This window comes from Schistocerca serialis, chromosome 2 (genome assembly GCF_023864345.2).
Source record: "Schistocerca serialis cubense isolate TAMUIC-IGC-003099 chromosome 2, iqSchSeri2.2, whole genome shotgun sequence".
NCBI lineage: Eukaryota > Metazoa > Arthropoda > Insecta > Orthoptera > Acrididae > Schistocerca > Schistocerca serialis.
The window spans coordinates 374,232,666-374,252,893 of record NC_064639.1 but is presented as its reverse complement, the minus strand read 5'-3'; the positions used below and the strand labels follow the sequence as shown (position 1 = coordinate 374,252,893).

The 20,228-nt window shown below is 42.8% G+C and overlaps 1 protein-coding gene across 1 annotated transcript in view; it reads right to left on the bottom strand.

Moving 5' to 3' along the window:
- LOC126456005 (uncharacterized) overlaps positions 1-20,228 on the bottom strand; it is a 195,898-nt gene that overhangs the window by 37,125 nt on the left and 138,545 nt on the right. The window lies entirely within an intron of this gene.

Genomic DNA, 20,228 nt, shown 5'->3' with positions numbered 1-20,228 from the left:
CATGACTTTTATCACCTCAGTGTGTATGGTGGCACGGGTGATATGAAGATATTGAAGAAGAGAGTAAGGATAAAATGCTTGGTGGGAGTATTGTATAATGGTTGTGGCCGACTGCGTCTCTGGGCAGACGAAGAAGATTATTTATCTTGTGCTGGATATATAGTTTCGGTTGTTGTTATAGGATTGGAAAGACATCTCATTTAAAATGAAGGACTAGACTTTCTGTTGCAATAGAGTAAAAATGTGTCGAACAGGAATTTAATATCGGTGCCACTGTTTGGAAATTATTTAAGTAGATGAGGGCTTATTTGTAGGAGTGGGTGACCTAGGTGTTTAGATAAAAATGGAGGGGGTACCAGGGGGTGTGTGGTCTTTGGAATGTGAGGATATTTGGTGTACGATCGTCACGAACCTTATAACATCATCAGCATGGGAAGTGGATATGCACCTATGGTTAATGGTACCTTTATGTCTTGACTATGAATATATCTACACTACACTAAACAACCGAACTAGGTTAATAATTGGCTCCTTTTACCGACCTCCCGACTCAGCAGCATTAGTGGCAGAACAACTGAGAGAAAATTTGGAATACATTTCACATAAATTTTCTCAGCATGTTATAGTCTTAGGTGGAGATTTCAATTTACCAGATATAGACTGGGACACTCAGATGTTTAGGACGGGTGGTAGGGACAGAGCATCGAGTGACATTATACTGAGTGCACTATCCGAAAATTACCTCGAGCAATTAAACAGAGAACCGACTCGTGGAGATAACATCTTGGACCTACTGATAACAAACAGACCCGAACTTTTCGACTCTGTATGTACAGAACAGGGAATCAGTGATCATAAGGCCGTTGCAGCATCCCTGAATATGGAAGTTAATAGGAATATAAAAAAAGAGAGGAAGGTTTATCTGTTTAGCAAGAGTAATAGAAGGCAGATTTCAGACTACCTAACAGATCAAAACGAAAATTTCTGTTCCGACACTGACAATGTTGAGTGTTTATGGAAAAAGTTCAAGGCAATCGTAAAATGCGTTTTAGACAGGTACGTGCCAAGTAAAACTGTGAGGGACGGGAAAAACCCACCGTGGTACAACAACAAAGTTAGGAAACTACTGCGAAAGCAAAGAGAGCTCCACTCCAAGTTTAAACGCAGCCAAAACCTCTCAGACAAACAGAAGCTAAACGATGTCAAAGTTAGCGTAAGGAGGGCTATGCGTGAAGCGTTCATTGAATTCGAAAGTGAAATTCTATGTACCGACTTGACAGAAAATCCTAGGAAGTTCTGGTCTTACGTTAAATCAGTAAGGGGCTCGAAACAGCATATCCAGACACTACGGGATGATGATGGCATTGAAACAGAGGATGACACGCGTAAAGCTGAAATACTAAACACCTTTTTCCAAAGCTGTTTCACAGAGGAAGACCGCACTGCAGTTCCTTCTCTAAATCGCACAAACGAAAAAATGGCTGACATCGAAATAAGTGTCCAAGGAATAGAAAAGCAACTGGAATCACTCAATAGAGGAAAGTCCACTGGACCTGACGGGATACCAATTCGATTCTACACAGAGTACGCGAAAGAACTTGCCCCCCTTCTAACAGCCGTGTACCGCAAGTCTCTAGAGGAACGGAGGGTTCCAAATGATTGGAAAAGAGCACAGATAGTCCCAGTCTTCAAGAAGGGTCGTCGAGCAGATGCGCAAAACTATAGACCGATATCTCTTACGTCGATCTCTTGTAGAATTTTAGAACATGTTTTTTGCTCGCGTATCATGTCATTTCTGGAAACCCAGAATCTACTATGTAGGAATCAACATGGATTCCGGAAACAGCGATAGTGTGAGACCCAACTCGCCTTATTTGTTCATGAGACCCAGAAAATATTAGATACAGGCTCCCAGGTAGATGCTATTTTTCTTGACTTCCGGAAGGCGTTCGATACAGTTCCGCACTGTCGCCTGATAAACAAAGTAAGAGCCTATGGAATATCAGACCAGCTGTGTGGCTGGATTGAAGAGTTTTTAGCAAACAGAACACAGCATGTTGTTATCAATGGAGAGACGTCTACAGACGTTAAAGTAACCTCTGGCGTGCCACAGGGGAGTGTTATGGGACCATTGCTTTTCACAATATATATAAATGACTTAGTAGATAGTGTCGGAAGTTCCATGCGGCTTTTCGCGGATGATGCTGTAGTATACAGAGAAGTTGAAGCATTAGAAAATTGTAGCGAAATGCAGGAAGATCTGCAGCGGATAGGCACTTGGTGCAGGGAGTGGCAACTGACCCTTAACATAGACAAATGTAATGTATTGCGAATACATAGAAAGAAGGATTCTTTATTGTATGATTATATGATAGCGGAACAAACACTGGTAGCAGTTACTTCTGTAAAATATCTGGGAGTATGCGTGCGGAACGATTAGAAGTGGAATGATCATATAAAATTAATTGTTGGTGAGGCGGGTACCAGGTTGAGATTCATTGGGAGAGTGCTTAGAAAATGTAGTCCATCAACAATGGAGGTGGCTTACAAAACACTCGTTCGACCTATACTTGAGTATTGCTCATCAGTGTGGGATCCGTACCAGATCGGTCTGACGGAGGAGATAGAGAAGATCCAAAGAAGAGCGGCGCGTTTCGTCACAGGGTTATTTGGTAACCGTGATAGCGTTACGGAGATGTTTAATAATGGGGGGCGCGCCGGAAAGGGCTGGGGAGGAAAGGACATGGGTGGGAAACAGTCGAGGAAAGGGTGCAGGGGGGAAGGAGGAAAATCTGCTCAGGGAGAAGGAGGGGAGAGGAAAAGGGGGGCCCTGGGGAGGGGATGGAAAAAGGCCTGGTTACAGTTGGAAGGAAGAGTAGATGTCACAGCGAAGTTCAACATCCGGAAGGGGGAGGTGCTGGAAATTGCCCTGATGAAGGAGCTGGAGGGTGTGGAGTTGCAGAGAGGGAGGGATACAGCGATAGAGGTGCGGCAATGGGTGGGGGGTGGAGAGGAAGGAGGAAACCAGGGGGTGGGGGGATCAAGCCTGCAGACAGTGTAAAGGATGCAAAGATGTTGGAGGAAAAGGAGGAGGTGGGGGAAGGTGATGAGGTCACACAGGAGTCATGTGGGGGAAGAAAGGTGCATAAGGAAGGCAAAGTGGAGCATGTGGTGTTCTAGGATTTGGAGGGCCTTATAAAAGCTGAGGTGGGGAGGGGGGGCGGAGATCCAGCGACACTGGAATGAGAGATGACAGGATGGAAAAGGAATTTATAGGTGTGGAGTATGGTGGAAGGACGCAATCCCCATGTCCAGCCAGACAGAGGGGGCAATGGGCTTTCTGCTGGATGGTCAGAAGTTGAGGGGTCCAGGTGAGGTGACGGTCAAGAGTGAGGCCAAGGTATCTCAGGGTGGGGGTGAGCTGGATGGGATGACCATAAATGGTGAGGTAGAAATTGTGAAAGCGGAAGGAGCGGGTGGTGTGGCCTATGATGATTGCCTAGGTTTTCGAGGAGTTGATACAAAGGAACCACTGGTTACACCAGGTGGTAAACTGGTCAAGTTGGGTTTGGAGGGTGCGTTGGGACCGTTGCAAGGTAGGGTGGAGAGCCAGGAAGGCGGTGTCATCAACATATTGGAGGAGGTGACAGGAAGGGGTGGCTTGGGCATATCAGCAGAGCACAGGAGATAGAGGAGAGGGGAGAGGGCGGAGCCCTGGGGGACGCCAGCAGTGGGATAAAAGATACAGGAGTTGGTGTCATGGAGGGAGACATAGGAAGGACGGTGGGAGAGGAAGGAAGCGACCACATGGACAAAATTGATAGGGAGGGTGTAGGTTTGAAGAGGAGACCTGGATGCCATATGTGGTCATAGGCATTTTGGAGGTCGGGGGAAACAAAAATGGCGGAGCGACGGGAGTAAAGCTTGAGGGAGAGAAGGTGGACGAGGTTAAGGAGTTGGTCTTCGGTGGAGAAGGAGGATCAGAAGCCACACTGGGTAAGGGGAAGGAGGTGGTGTTGATTAAGGTGCTAATGGATACGACGGGAGAGGATGGATTCGAAGCCCTTACTGAAGACAGAGGTGAGGCAAATGGGTCGATAAGAAGAGGCGACGGAAGAGGGTTTGTTGGGTTTGAGGAATAAGAGGATACGGGAAATCTTCCGCACGTCGAGGTAGAAGCCGGTGGAGAGGATGACGTTGTATAAATTGGCAAGGACAGTTAGGAAGGAGAACGAGAATTCTCTAAGGTGGCGGTAGGTGGTACAGTCGTGACCAGGGGAATATATCAAGAATGAATGTCTTATTTCAAACGGCATATGTAAACTGTGTCAACCAGACGAATAATGGGTAAATATTCTTTCTCATGGGTAAATTGTGTCATGTAAACATCTAAATAATAAAAATATTTTAAACATTTTACTGGCTGTGATCTGTAATTAAATAAAAATAATTACTCACAGCAAAAGGCTAATACTAACGCTACTTGCAGGACACTGTAACGTGCTGCTACCTACAACAAGATCCTCGAACAGTTCAGTGAGCCGTTGTTTCCGCTTCTTCCGAACTCTTCATCTCAACAATAAAGGAATTAAACTATAATCTTCTTAGTAGAAAGTCAGTACGGAAGTTTTTACCCGGGTTCTGAGTTACAATAGACGAGTCATTCTATTGAGTGTCCTGGCGCATCTGAGCGTGGGAGCGCGCTTATGTACTGTTGGCGCAGGTTATTGTGGAAGTGAGGAGAGAGCACACGCAGGGTCCTGAGCAGCCACGAGCAGACGTGTCGACACTGGAAGGTTGCATGCGAGTCGCGATAAACTGCACGGAGCGCCCCTCGGCCGGGGTAATTACGGTTAATGCGACAGGCGGCTGTTACCGCGCAGGCGCGCAGCGTCTTGCCACGGAATGAGAGGAGCTGTTAGCGGAAATGGGAGCTCGTTGAGCACCGGTCGCCAACTTGGCCGTGCTGTATTTGATACCCGCCCGCAAAATACGCCGAGCTATCCAGAGCCGCACGCTTGCTGGCCGTATGAGGTACGAAAAGCTTGCCACGAAATTCCAGCACGCCTGTTAAATTTAAACACACTTGCAGTAGAAGGTCGCAATACTAGAAAGGAGTTGTGTGACATAGAAAAAAGTGGTGGTGTGTTTCTATATCTGAAAGATGATGTAGACACGCATTTCGCGCCATTCGTATAAGAGTGGCGCTAACAGCGCCACTATGAGGATGCAAATAAGGTTTGCCTTAAACACGCGTTTTAACGGCAGCCAGCGATCGCTGCCTTTGAGACTGGACGTGATGAATTGATCTGAGTTGCCTTTACGGCAACAAAGAAGCCATTATCAGCACCTCACTGAGTTACACTACTGGCCATTAAAATTGCTACACCAAGAAGAAATGCAGATCATAAACGGGTATTCATTGGACAAATATATTATACTAGAACTGACATGTGATTACATTTCCACGCAATTTGGGTGCATAGATCCAGAGAAATTAGAACCCAGAACAACCACCTCTGGCCGTAATAACGGCCTTGATACTCCTGGGCATTGAGTCAAACAGAGCTTGGATGGCGTGTACAGGTACAGCTGCCCATGCAGATTCAACACGATACCATAGTTCATCAAGAGTAGTGACTGGCGCATTGTGAAGAGCCAGTTGCTCGGCCACCATTGACCAGACGTTTTCAGTTGGTGAGAGATCTAGAGAATGTGCTGGCCAGGGCAGCAATCGAACGTTTCCTGTATCCAGAAAAACCCGTACAGGACTGCAATATGCGGTCCTGCTGAAATGTAGGGTTTCGCAGGGATCGAATGAAGGGTAGAGCCACGGATCGTAACACATCTGAAATGTAACGTCCACTGTTCAAAGTGCCGTCAATGCGAACAAGAGGTGACAGAGACGTGTAACCAATGGCACCCCATACCATCACGCCGAGTGATACGCCAGTATGGCGATGACAAATACACGCTTCCAATGTCCGTTCACCGCGATGTCGCCAAACACGGATGCGACAATCATGAGGCTGTAAACAGAGCCTGGATTCATCCGAAAAAATTACGTTTTGCCATTCGTGCACCCAGGTTCGTCGTTGAGTACACCATCGCAGGCGCTCCTATCTGTGATGCAGCGTCAAGGGTAACCGCAGCCATGGTCTCGGAGCTGATAGTCCACGCTGCTGCAAACGTCGTCGAACTGTTCGTGCAGATGGTTGTGTCTTGCAAACGTCCCCATCTGTTGACTCAGGGATAGAAATGTGGCTGCACGATCCGCTACAGCCATGCGGATAAGATGCCTGTCATCTTGACTGCTAGTGATACGAGGCTGTTGGGATCCAGCACGGCATTCCTTATTACCCTCCTGAACCCACCGATTCCATATTTTGCTAACAGTCATTGGATCTCGACCAACGCGAGCAGCAATGTCGCGATACGATAAACCGCAATCGCGATAGGCTATTATCAAAGTCGGAAACGTGATGGTACGCATTTCTCCTCCTTACATGAGGCATCACAACAACGTTCCACCAGGCAACGCCGGTCAACTGCTGCTTGTGTATGAGAAATCAGTCGGAAACTTTCCTCATGTCAGCATGTTGTAGGGGTCGCCACCGGCGCCAACCTTGTGTTAATACTCTGAAAAGCTAATCATTTGCATATCACAGGGTCTTCTTCCTGTTGGTTAAATTTCACGTCTGTAGGACGTCATCATCGTGGTGTAGCAATTTTAATGGCCAACAGTTCATACAATGTCGGGTAAGAGAGGTACGAGAAGCTAGGTGTCCCTTCTGCGATAATGCAAAAAGACTTGGAGGGAAGGTATCCATTGCACATGATTACTGGCAGCGGTGGTCATGAGAATGTACAGTCGCAAGAAGACCGGGCTCCGAACGGACGAAAGGCCATCGTGGTTTTACCACATATTGTCTTTATATCGTCGACCTTGTGCTACTGACCAGACACTTCCTTCAAGACTGACCATTTGGTTTTAATTGTATCCTGTGAATTAGCTATTCTATTTGCCTGCCACATACTCTTTGCCTTTCTAAAAACATTTTAAGCCCCTTACAGTACTATTTGCAATGGGCTGCTGTAGCTCTATTGTGGCTACTTCTAAGGCTTCGACACAATTTACACTTTGTTCTACATTGTATGCTTATCCCACTAGTTGACAAACATGGCTGCCTTTTACTTCTAGTACCCTGTTTAGAACGTTTTTGTGGAAAGCAGCTTTCAAAGAGCATAAGAAGTGTGTTAAGGAAAGCATTATATTTGTCATCTATGTTATCGGCACTCTGAACATCCTGCCACTCTAGTTCCTTAACGAGGGTTAAAAAAAAATCTCTGTTGCCGTTAGATTAGCTTTTCTATATAGTTTGTAATTATGTATAACATTTGCTTGAGCGAAAAAACCTTTTAGTATTAAAATTTGTGCATCATGGTCTGAAAGGCCATTCACCCTTTTACTAACGGAATGCCCATCTAGTAATGAAGAATCAATAAAAATATCGTCTGTGGCTGTGCTACTGTTCCCTTGCAACCCGGTTGGAAAAAATACAGTGTGGATCAGATCATACGAATTTATGAGTTTTTCCAACATCATTTTTCTTTCACAATCATGTACGAAATTAATACGGAAGTCACCACATACAACTAATTTCTGGTACTTCCTTTCAAGTGAGCCAAGAACCCGCCCTAGCCTGAGCAGAAATGCTCTGAAGTCGGAGTTAGAGTTCCCATAAATAACAACAATTAGAATTTTAGTTTCATAAATTCAACTGCCCCTGCATAACATACAAATGCCTGTTCAGTACAGTGCTTTGATACGTCTACAGGCACAAATTGAATACTGTTTGATAAGTACATGGCCACTCCACAACTCCACAAAGAACTCCATAAAAACAACCATCTAATCTGTATCATTGTAAAGAAAGCCTCTGAATTGTCAAGCCGGCCGAAGTGGCCGTGCGGTTAAAGGCGCTGCAGTCTGGAACCGCAAGACCGCTACGGTCGCAGGTTCGAATCCTGCCTCGGGCATGGATGTTTGTGATGTCCTTAGGTTAGTTAGGTTTAACTAGTTCTAAGTTCTAGGGGACTAATGACCTCAGCAGTTGAGTCCCATAGTGCTCAGAGCCATTTGAACCATTTTTTTGAATTGTCAACTTATTTAAGTGGTGGTCATCAATAAGCAGTTCACTAACTTTATCTCTAATACCTCTTATATTTTGATGAAATATGATAATTCCTTCACTACTTGGATATCTAAGCTCCTCTGAAGATGATTCCTTTGTTAAGGAGACTGCCTTTAAGCAGAGATACCCATCAGCTGACTTCAATCTAAAAAAAGTGCAGTTCTAACACCAACTACTACAGGAATTTTTCCCATGAGTGATCCCGTCACCGCCCACTACACTGTCACCTATAAACTTTGCCAGCTTTCCCTTCCCATACCTATTGAGGAGCGTGCTATGCCTAGTAATGCCCGATCTATTGATAGACTCAACTGGCACCACTGCAAAGTAAGCCATGCTCTCCACCAACAGTGCTTTCTCAATCCTCATCTTAACATGCCGAACACCAACATTAAGATGAGGCCAGTCATGTCGCTGAAAAAATTGCACGTAGTGCACATTTATGCCATCAGTTTCACCAGCTATCTTTTTCAGATCACCACCTACATCGTTCTCTCATTCCCTATAAAGACAATTCCCAGCTCGACATACAATCACTACCTGAGCCTCTTTCGTAAAATTCCTACATAACTCCCCTCTGTTAACAGTCATCTGAGGCAATCCTGTACTAGGCTCCACAATGCTGGTGACCTGGTACTCACCCCTCAACACTTCCTGCAACTGCTGGCCTACACCTTTCCCATGCCAACTACCTAGCAGCAGAACCGTCTTTTTATGGTGACAGGCGAGATCTCATCGGAGGGAGAGTGGAGGTCTGTTGTGTTTTCTGATGAAAGCTGGTTCTGTCTCGGTACCAGTGATGGCCGTTTGTTGGCTAGAAGGAGGCCAGTTGAGGGCCTACAACCAACCTGTCTGCGTGCTAGACACACTGGGCTACACCTGGAGTTTGTCTGCGGTGTGATTTCGTATGACAGCAGGAGCACTCTCGTGGTTATCCCACTGCATATCTGAACGTCAGTGATTATTCGACCTGTTGTACTGCCTTTCATGAACAGAATTCCAGAGGACACGTTCCAACAGGATAACGCTCGCCCACATAGCGCTGTTGTAATCCAATATACTCTGCAGAGTGTCGACATGTTGCCTTGGCCTGCTCGGTCACAGATCTGTCAACAACCGAAAACATATGGGACATCATCGGACGTCAACTCCAGCGTCATCCACAAACAGCATTAACCGTCCTTGTATTGACCGACCAAATGCAACAGGTATAGAGCTACAATCCACAAACTGACATATGGCACAATGCATGCACGTCTGCATGCTTGCATTCAGTTATTAATGTACCAGCATTTCACATCTGCAATGGCGTATCTCGCGCTTATATTAACTTGTGATCTTGCAAAGTTAATCACTTAAATATGATACCTAGACAAATGTATTGCCGAAATTTCGTTACTCTACATTAATTATACATGGTGCTGCTATTTTTTCCACCAGTGTATATTACTTCCAGTAGTTATCTGATATTTTCTGTTGCTAACGAAATTGGTGTTGTACCATCAGACCATGCTTAGTCAATTTATCTTCGAAACTTTGCTGAAATTAGGTGATTCATGTGAATTGCGGATAGTTTAAGACTGGAAATTGGAAACGGGAACGTGCCAAAATTTGATTTTTTATCTGTAAATCACTGAATGTTCCATGGCTAATAACTTGATATTAGTTGCAAGTACCAGAAGAGCCTTCTTGTACTTCAAAATATCGCCACAAGATTTAGTAGTACGTACACGGTGACAATTATTGAACTGTATCAAACAAAACCGTCAAATTTCTGAACGATTTGCGCTAGGACATCGAAACTGTACGGTTGGCCCTGCGGCATGATGGGAATTGGTATGCGCGTATATCGTTTGGTTTAGCGACGAAGCCCACTTTCATTTGGATAGGTTCGTCAATAAACAAAATTGGTGCACTTGGGGGGCTCAGAATACGCATTTCCCGATCGAGAAGACTCTTCGACCTCAACAGGTCAATTTGTGATGTGCAATGTTCAGAGCTGGCCGTTGTGACCGAGCGTCACAGGTTCGAATCCTGCCTCGGGCATGGATGTGTGTGATGTCCTTTCGTTAGTTACTTGTTTTTTTTTTTTTTTTTTTTTTTTTTTTTTTGCAATGTTCAGTCACAGAAGGCGCGGTGACTACCCATGGAAACAGGAAAGTATTTGATGTCCTGGAGAAGCACTTTGGGCTCTGGGGTACCTAGAGGTTATCGACAGCATCGATGTTCCACACTTCAGCGAGTCATGCAAAATTTCACTATTCGGATATTCGTCTTTGAGCCACATCATCGCTGATGATGGCAGGCATATCGAACATGTCATAACCCAAATCCGAATGTCTGTAGTGACGTTTACATGCTGGATAAAGTGTGTGCAAGCTGCTGTTGGTATCTAATTTACGTTTTTTTTTCATATAGTTCGATAATTGTCTCCCTGTATGTTTCTTTGTTCGTGACACGAGAAAGATCTTACGTGCCGAGTGTGTCTGACCACAGTATCTGATATGTTTCCTGTTCGCTTTCCCACAAGCAACAAGCAGTAGTACATTTTATTTCATTTTAATTATTTTAGATGGGAATATTTTGTATTCAGTGTTTTATGATTCAACGAAAGGCTAGACTACAAACATAAAGGTGAATACTGAGCAAACAAAAGGACGGCTATTGCTCAGAAAGCACCTGATGTAAGCTGAAATCATTAGAATTTAACTGCGTATTGTGCTGAATAATGAAATAAAATATCGCTTAATTTGTGGTTAAAACTGCATGATCTATTCGAAATATTCCTCACCTTTCAGTGACCACCAAATTAAGTTCTGAGAAAAAAGGTCGATTTTCTTGAGGTGAAATACAGGGAATTTTATTTGTTGTTATGTCAGTGATGTCAATATATTTTCTTGGTTACTGCTCAGAAATAAATGAAATTATGTTGTGCACATTGAATAATTCCTTGGAAGTAAAGAATGACATATCTCCACCTAAATTGTCATTTATACATATACATTTGTAAGATGGCAAGAACTATGTCCCTTACATGAAGTCATTAAAGATCAACTAACTAACGTTGAGCGAACAGTAGGGCTGAACAAAAAATGACTGACAAGGCACAATGCATCTTGTAGAGGGTATAGTATGGACATATTGAAATAATTAATGTCGGGTGATGGTATTAATGTAATTCACACAACATGAAAACTTTATGGAAATGAGTCGATTTACTGGACGCTAGTTTACCCCAAGGAAGCATTTAGAGTTGACCGTGGCCGGTTGGGGAACGGCGAAGGGAAGCGACAATAGGCAGCTTAGGGCGGCTCAAGCTCTGAGAAAGCGGTAACGCGGCGCGGCCTCCAGCCGCCTTAAGATGAGTGACAGTGAGTGGGTGGTTGACCCCAACTCCATGCTGGTGTACCAAGAAACAGACGGAGAACTTGTACGCCTGTTGATAAATGTCCGTCGTCCCGTTTTCTGTGAAATATGCGACAAAGCTGCACAAAGCTATGGTGGAGCGGTCAACAGAGGTCAAAATATGCGTGTTCGTGACTATAGCAACTTCACGCTGAATTCACAGTCTGCAGAGCCTGAAGTAAATCAGGTGAAGAGCAACAGCATGAAATACACCGGCCTCCGATGGGAACATAGGAACAAGGAATTTGAAGTACTCTCCTGGGAGTCAGAATTCCGGAAAACTTGGTGTTTGAGCAGATGCTAACCTTGATTGGTGGCCTGGGGGGAGCTAAATAGAAGAAGTTGAGAGGAAGGGAAATTTTGCGGGAATTTGTTCACTTCCCAGAGCAGGCATTGGTCGGCCTGGTAAGCGACGCATAATTAATGCGACTTGCGCTGCAATTGGCGTAAGTGATTTTGCTGGAGGGGAAACCTAGGCGAAGAGTGGACTGGCAGAAATCTCAGTAGAGATCTTCCATTCCCAGCTTGCCTAGAGTGCGGACATGGCGTTCTTTACTCAGTTTGCCTGAGAAAGAGTGAGCATCTCTGCAGTTTAGGACTTAGCAAATGGAACGATTGAGCTTGGAAATAGAAAGTTTTGGTTCAGCTATGTACTGAGCAAGATAGCTAGGAGTAAATAGATGAGCGCAGCCTTGCAGCACCACGAGGTCGGCCGATGTCCACACAATGACGCCGCTCCGCCACGCTGTATTCGGTGATATTGCGCCTGCTCCGGCTACTGATTAATTTGTTGGATCACGTCGGCAAAGTTTCCACGAGGGTTTCATGGGCCGTGCACTGTAGAATTCTTCTCGCACTTTGCATTCCGCCTGGGTCAGTCGATAGGAATTACTTTTGAGTTATCGAGCTTTACTCCACGCAAATGCAATTTATTACCACTGCCTGGTAGGAGAGTCATGTAATGTGATGATTGAAGGTCGTGAGTTAAAATAAATTTGTGATAATCGACTGCATCTGTTTTCAATCAAGTAGTTGAAATCCCAAGTCACTTTCTAAATGAATTTTATGTTCAATATTTGCATCTGGTGTTCAATAGCTGCATATAACATCAATGTGCACCCCTTTTTAATTAAAAGTGATCAATTCTGAATCAATTAATGTCAACACTGCCACCACAGTTCAATCAGGAGTCACAGGGCCTTATTACTTTCTTTGCGTTATCCGATATTGCGGCAGTTTTGCACTCTCTGTTGATCTGTCAGTCAATTAGCTGGGGTGAACACACGCCAAAACCAGATAAGTGACGGGTGGGGTGTTACACATTTTTTGAATCTACACATATTACACTTTTGCGACACTTTTTCTGTCACACGTTAAAAGCAATGTGATTCGCATTCCTTCGAATAAAATTATTTGTAAAGTGAATCTGTGACCGTTTTCTTTTTCCTGTTTTCTTACATGTAGACGTTTCACACTTTCATCGTTCCCCATTCAGCCCATAAATCTTGTTAGCGCTAGGTTACACTCATTTCAATCAACGTGATGGCCGATAGAAAATAATTTTATTGCCATGCGTAGTTGGACAATGTAAAATACATCATACCTGCGCAGAACTGTTCAGAAGTTAAGCGTAATCGAAAAAATGAAATGACAAAAGGACGACTACCACGGTAATAAATGATCCCCACAAATATGAGGTGTAGTATTTGGATAGCAAAGGGGAAATTCATTAATTCGAATATAAGCTTCATTCAAAGACAGTGAAAAGAAGAGCACATATGCTGTAACGTTTCAATTGTCTTTACCCTTTCTTTGGGAATGGAGTTCAGTTTGTACTGTATCATGTACGGTTATTTTACAAATTTTGTTATTATTTACGGAAAGTATCTTCTTGTGTTGAAATGTAGGGAATTAGGCGCGCAAGTGAATGATCTGATTTAATAGAGTCATGGAGCAGACACAACGGACAGATGAAAGTGCAATGCGCCTCGAACAGTTAGAAATAATGCGACGAGATAGACGCTAATCAGCGCAATGAATTCTCTGACAGAATAATTATCCTTTTGAATTACATGTAATTTGTGTACTGAGTTATTAAAATTTAATCACGATGGCGTGAAGCTTTGAAATGGAAAGACGTGTAGTGAGTTTCGGGAGATTTAAGCGTATTGTTGGGCACCATTAGAAATGAACTGCTAATTTGATGAAAACGTTAAGACACAGTCAACTTGCAGCCAAGTATATGTTGTTTATGGATCGTTTGTCCTTAAATAAAAATAGTAAAACATAGAAATAAGCACAATTGTGAAATCAATACTGTATAAGTAATTTATGAGCCAAATTGATAAGATAAATAACCTCTGTACAAAAGCATATTATAATCTGTGGAAGACCTATAATGTTATCTCTGTGGACTATCTTTGTAGCTGTTTTGTTTATATCAGATATTTTCGATGTGTAAAGTGTACAACAAGTTGTGTGTGATGTTTAGTGTGTGTGAGACTCTGCACAAATGGACCATTAGAAAACTGTAAGTACAAATTCTTCTAAATCTCGCGACTAACTTCACAAAATGAATTGATGCCCAACTAAAACATCACGTGTTTCTTATGTATTGCAGTAAAAGTAAACGAAATGAAGCAGACTCTCATACACTGACAACATCAAAAGAAATGGCTCAATACACACACAAAACGAATTTGAAAATGGGAATTATTTCTCGAAACGCGTCGTGTGAAAACTAAAATAAAGAAAAATCGTGACTGGTAGCAGAAGATTTATTTATTTATAAACAAACCTACTGAAAATACAGCTCTCATATACAATATGTGGAGCCAGGTGGCAAATAGACCGCTATATTTTCAATACCCTTGGTGTGGTTTGGTTTCGTACTTCATTCTAAGTATTGACGGGAGCTACTGTCCAGTGAATCTCATATTTTTTCCTGAAGCATGATTTACATTGTATTTATTTGTTCTTAGTACAGCTATGTGTGATCATGATGTTTTGAAATGCATAAATAAATTAATTTACGAACAAGTCCTTCCGCAATTCATTATTTGGCAACTCTGAATGGTCGTCTGCCTTGTATATGCAAGCATTTCTCTGCCAAGCGAAAAGAAATAAATAGCTTGATTAAAAAACAGCTTAATTACAAACCCAGTGATCTGTTTCTCGTAATGAAACCAAATGGTTGGCCGCTTAGCTCTTGACTCTTGAACAGTAGATAATGTACCTCGTGTTAGAAACATCTGACAGTGTTCCGATTTGGGGCAGATGAAAATACGATTAATTCTTAAGATGTTGCTCAAATAACATGATCACCTAAATTCAGTTACAAAAAAGTTTCTTGCCTGGTGAAAATTGGGTAACATACCAGGAAATTCATTTTCGTAAACTTGTCGTGCATCGTTTTAAAATGTGCCATCAGAGATAAAACTGAAATTTAACGTTGTGAAGCTCTTTTAGAACACGCAGATGCCAGTTCTGTATTTCTAAATTGTGTAGTTTGCGAGGTTGAGCGAATTGGGTAGGCTGTAAGATTACTGGTGTGTCGCTTGCGGTAACTGCTCCACGCGTCCACGTGCTCCTGCCGAAGTGTCTGCCCTGGCGCAGTACTGAACGGGCTATTGAACGCGCCGCGTGGACTTATCTCTGACGCTCGTGTGAGTTGTCTGTGTAGTTCAAAAGAGTGATAGCTGTAAACAATTTGACCCTGCCCACGTGTCTGTGCGCGACGGAAGCAGCCGGGACGTTTCCGCCGTCCGAAGGTTTTCGTCCTGGGGTCGCCGGAGGCGAAACAGATCCTCTGGTGGACTACTGGACGGTCGGCCTTGGCCCACAGCGCGCATCGCGAACGTGCCGCGAAGCACGGCGCACACAGCGGCTCCCTGCACCGGCGTGTTCGTGCCACACACACACACACACACACACACACACACACACACACACACACACTGCTCACGGTGCGGCCGGGCTAGGAACGAGAAAAATCAACCACCTAAAACAGTTACCGGTGTTTTAGTTCCGAATAACCGGAATTTTTCCGTATTTGGTCTCGATTATGACACGTGTTTTTCATTTTTAATAGTAGCCGAGTAAAAAAACCGAAATACCAATTAGCCGTAGCAGCAGTGCTAAAATTGTTCGTTTTTAAATGAACCTGGTTTAAAAAGGAGTAATTTTTATTCATAACATCTGCATTGGTTCGCTATGTTGTGCTATTAAAGAAAATTGGAAAAGCGATCAGCGCTATTTTAATATTCAAATGTGTGTGGATTCCTAAGGAACCAAACTGCTGAGGTCATCGGCCCCTAGACTTACACACTACTTAAACTAACTTAAAGCTAAGGACGACACACACATCCATGCCCGAGGGAGGACTCGAACCTCCGGCGGGACTATTTTAATGACAACGCCGACGGAAAGAAGCGACAAACACATGGCATAAGAATTGGTGCGGTACTCCTGAGACAATTATGACCCTGTTGCAATGACAAATTAACACGGAAAATAAAGTTCTTTAATCCTCAGCTTGCATGCTTTTGCACTGTCTATTAGTAATGCCCCAATAGTGGTACGATTCCCGATTGCAATATGATTTTTCAGCAGTTTCAGAAAATTATAATCAGTAGGAGCGGTTTATGAAGCGGTTTCCATACGACTGAATACGCGCCTTGAGATATTACGGTTCCAAACACTTCGTTAGAAGGATTTCGCCACCCAAAATAGAATAGACGACAGCGCATTAGTGGAAGGTAAATTACAAACGAAATTCTGTATGCTAAGTAAACCTACAATCAAATCCGTGTACAGATAGGGTTTTCTGAAAAAATAATTCGAAGAATCTAACTCAAGGGATAAGTGATTGACCCTTCCATTTAGTTGAGAAGAAGTGATATTACTAACTTGTTTACACGTGGTTATTCGTGAGCTCAATTAAAACTTTATCGTAACATTTTCATAAACTATCAACACTGCGTATACTTCAACATTGATGTTACAACATATTCCGTTTTAAACATACTCCTGCTTTATATGTATAAAAACTGTTATTTCATCTTTCTCATTACAGAATTTCATTTATGACAGTGTCTTCTCGAACACTGCAGTGATGTTTTTGAAATAAACATAAAATAAGCACAATTGACAAACATCTCCCTCTGTAAATGCTAATTTAGGTTTTCTATATAATTTCCTAAAATAGAATAAGGGTAATGTTGGAAGGTTACCTTGAAAAACACATGGCTGGATTCCTTCCCCATCATCCCTCCATCGAAGATTGTGATCCGTTCCTGGTGACCTCATTCTCGACAAGACGTCGAATCCTAAATTATAATTTTCCTTTTTCTGTTTTTGGGCATTAACCATCCGTTTTTTCTGCTTTCTTGATATCATAGAAGAGCAGAGCAAGCCATGTTTCATATGAGCATTGCATGTGGAATGCATCTTGGTTCCTAGAGAGAAGTTATTCATTCTCCAGAAATTCTACAACTCTTGAGTGACAGATTTCTATTTGCTTCTGGATAGGAATGACTTTCATTTTTTTCCGCTACAGTCTGGAGCCGCGCGGCCGCTACGGTCGCAGGTTCGACTCCTGCCTCGGGCATGGAAATGTGTGATGTCCTTAGGTTAGTTAGGTTTAAGTAGTTCTAAGTTCTAGGGGACTGATGACCTCAGAAGTTAAGTCCCATAGTGCTCAGAGCCATTTGACCCACTTTTTTCCATTTACGTGGTATGCTTAGCTGTTCCAGCGAACTTCGACTAACTGCTGAAGGCTAGGGCCTATTCCTCCGCGTGGTGGATGTAGAACAGCTTCAGTGTCCATTCCTATATCGAGTGATCTGAGCGAATTTCGATTCCGTCCCCATACATTTCTACATGTGATATCTACACATCTGTGGCGGTTTAAATTATAAATTGCTTTTCGATTTATAAAATGAAGTCCAATACGGAAAAGAAGTTAAATAAAAATTAAAATGATTAGTGGACTCTTTAAAGTGATGCTTCATGTGAGCCATTTCACAATTAAATAATGTTGTACTCCATTTTTGTGTAAAGTCTTCAGGCTTATTTGATAACATGATTCATTACTTAGTGTCAAGTGCCAAAATGCGAATGTATCAGAGCGTTCCTCGACCTGCAATACAATTTAACACAGTTTATTTTCACAACAGTGGAATAGTAACTAGCACACTTAACACAAGCCGTGTATAATACTTCTGCACATAGTCGTTTAGTGGTAGTGTCTTAGCCTTGGTCCTGGATTCTAACCCAGCTCCTGCATAATTTTTGAATAAAAGTCATCAACAATGGTAGCCGAAGACTTGCTGTATAAGAAGTCAACCTCGTTCTGGCAAAGGCCTGCTCAAAGAAATCGAGGAGCAGAAAGAGTTTCATGGTACCCTCTTGCTCTTGGGGTGAGAAACTGCCTCTAAAAGACGGACGAATCAACAATGATCGACGGCATAATGTTGTAGAAGCCAATGGAAATCACTGCATTAAAGACACAACCATAGGGCACATGGCCTGTAAGTGAAAAAGCATCATGATGATCTCTCCATTGGTAAAAAAATTCTAGTTTAGTTCCCTACTCAGATATCCGCAAGGGTTCTGCCAAGTGGAAGGCAAACGTGAGAAAAAGATTATACAATGAAGGATTCCAGGACCGGATGGTACTGTTGTTGATAATTCTTTCGGGTTATATGGCCGTGGTCCATGGAATACTTCTATTCCTAACGTTTCGTCCAACGTAGTATTGGACGAAACGTTAGGAATAGAAGTACCCTGCTGTCGATTCTGATGAGAACAGCCCTATCACTGACCTGTTCACAGAAACTCACTCTCTGCCGTATCTTCCTATTCATAACGCTACTGCTGTTGATATTACCCTACATTCGTCTAACCAGAAATCATTATCTTGTTTCCATTTCACTTCAATGATCCCTTAACCCCGCAATATCTAAATGGAGTCTCTGCATTTCCCATTTAGATTTTCTAGCTTCACCATCGCGTTGAAATTTCTGACATTCCACGCTCCGACTCTGTTACCCTTTCGTTGATTATTTAATCTTTTTCTGTTGTTGATAATTCTCCGGGTTATATGGCCGTGGTCCATGGAATACTTCTATTCCTAACGTTTCGTCCAACGTAGTATTGGACGAAACGTTAGGAATAGAAGTATTCCATGGACCACGGCCATATAACCCGGAGAATTATCAACAACAGAAAAAGATTAAATAATCAACGAAAGGGTAACAGAGTCGGAGCGTGGAATGTCAGAAATTTCAACGCGATGGTGAAGCTAGAAAATCTAAATGGGAAATGCAGAGACTCCATTTAGATATTGCGGGGTTAAGGGATCATTGAAGTGAAATGGAAACAAGATAATGATTTCTGGTTAGACGAATGTAGGGTAATATCAACAGCAGTAGCGTTATGAATAGGAAGATACGGCAGAGAGTGAGTTTCTGTGAACAGGTCAGTGATAGGGCTGTTCTCATCAGAATCGACAGCAAAACTACGCCAAAAATTGCTGAGGTATACATTCTGACGTCATAAGCAGAAGATGAAGAGGTAGGGGAAGTGTATAAGAATACTGAGCGAGTAAAGGGAGACCATAATCTAATACCTGGTACGCGACAGTAAGGTAAGGAACAGAAGAACGAGTTACGGGAAACTATGGGCTTGGTAGCAGGAACGAAAGAGGAGAATGAGTTCTGCAATAAATTTCAGCTAGTAACAGCGAATACACCGTTCAAAAATCACAAGGGTAAGCTTGTTTGGTGAATGACGGCGAGACGAAATAATTCCACCTTAATTACGCCGTGGCCAGACAGAAATTCCGAAATCGGATATCGGATTATGGGCCTACCCAGGGAACAGGTATAGACTCAGATCGCAATTTATTAGGTGAAGGTTGTCTGAAGTTTAAGAAAATCATTGGGGTAAGAAGTGGGATGTACTAAGAAATTATAGGAAAGATAAGATGCTTATGAAGTTCTGTAGGGCCGTAGATACTGCCGTGATAGAAGCAAAGATGGAAATAAAAAAGAAAGGTTTAACAGTAGTATTAAAATTCAGGGTGGAAGGATATCAGTGATAAAATTGGATGATGACGGTTGCTATCCTTAGTGACAATGAAGAAGAATTACAGGACCTGCTGACTAGAATTAACAGTGCAACAAGTACGGAATATGCACTGAGTGTAAGCCGAAGAAGGAAGAAAATAAGGAGGAGTAGCAGAATTAAAAATTTCGATTATCTTAACATCAAAACTAGTGGCTATGAAGTAAACGAAGTGAAGGACCTGTGCTACGTTGAAAACAAAATAACACATGACGGACGGAGCAAGGACGACGTAATAAGCACAGGACAGGCAAAAGTGGAATTCCCGGCCAAGAGTAGTCTATTAGTATCAAAGTTCAGCCTTAATTACTGTAGAGGGTAAAAACTGCAAGGGAAGACAGAGATTGGAATACAAAATATAAATCAAATTATTGAGGCCGAAGAGTCAAGTGCTATTTTGATATGACGAGGATGGCACAAAAGAGGAATTCGTGGGCCGCCGCATCAAACCAGGAAGAAGACTGATAATTCATAAAAAAGAATCCTATTATCACACCTTTC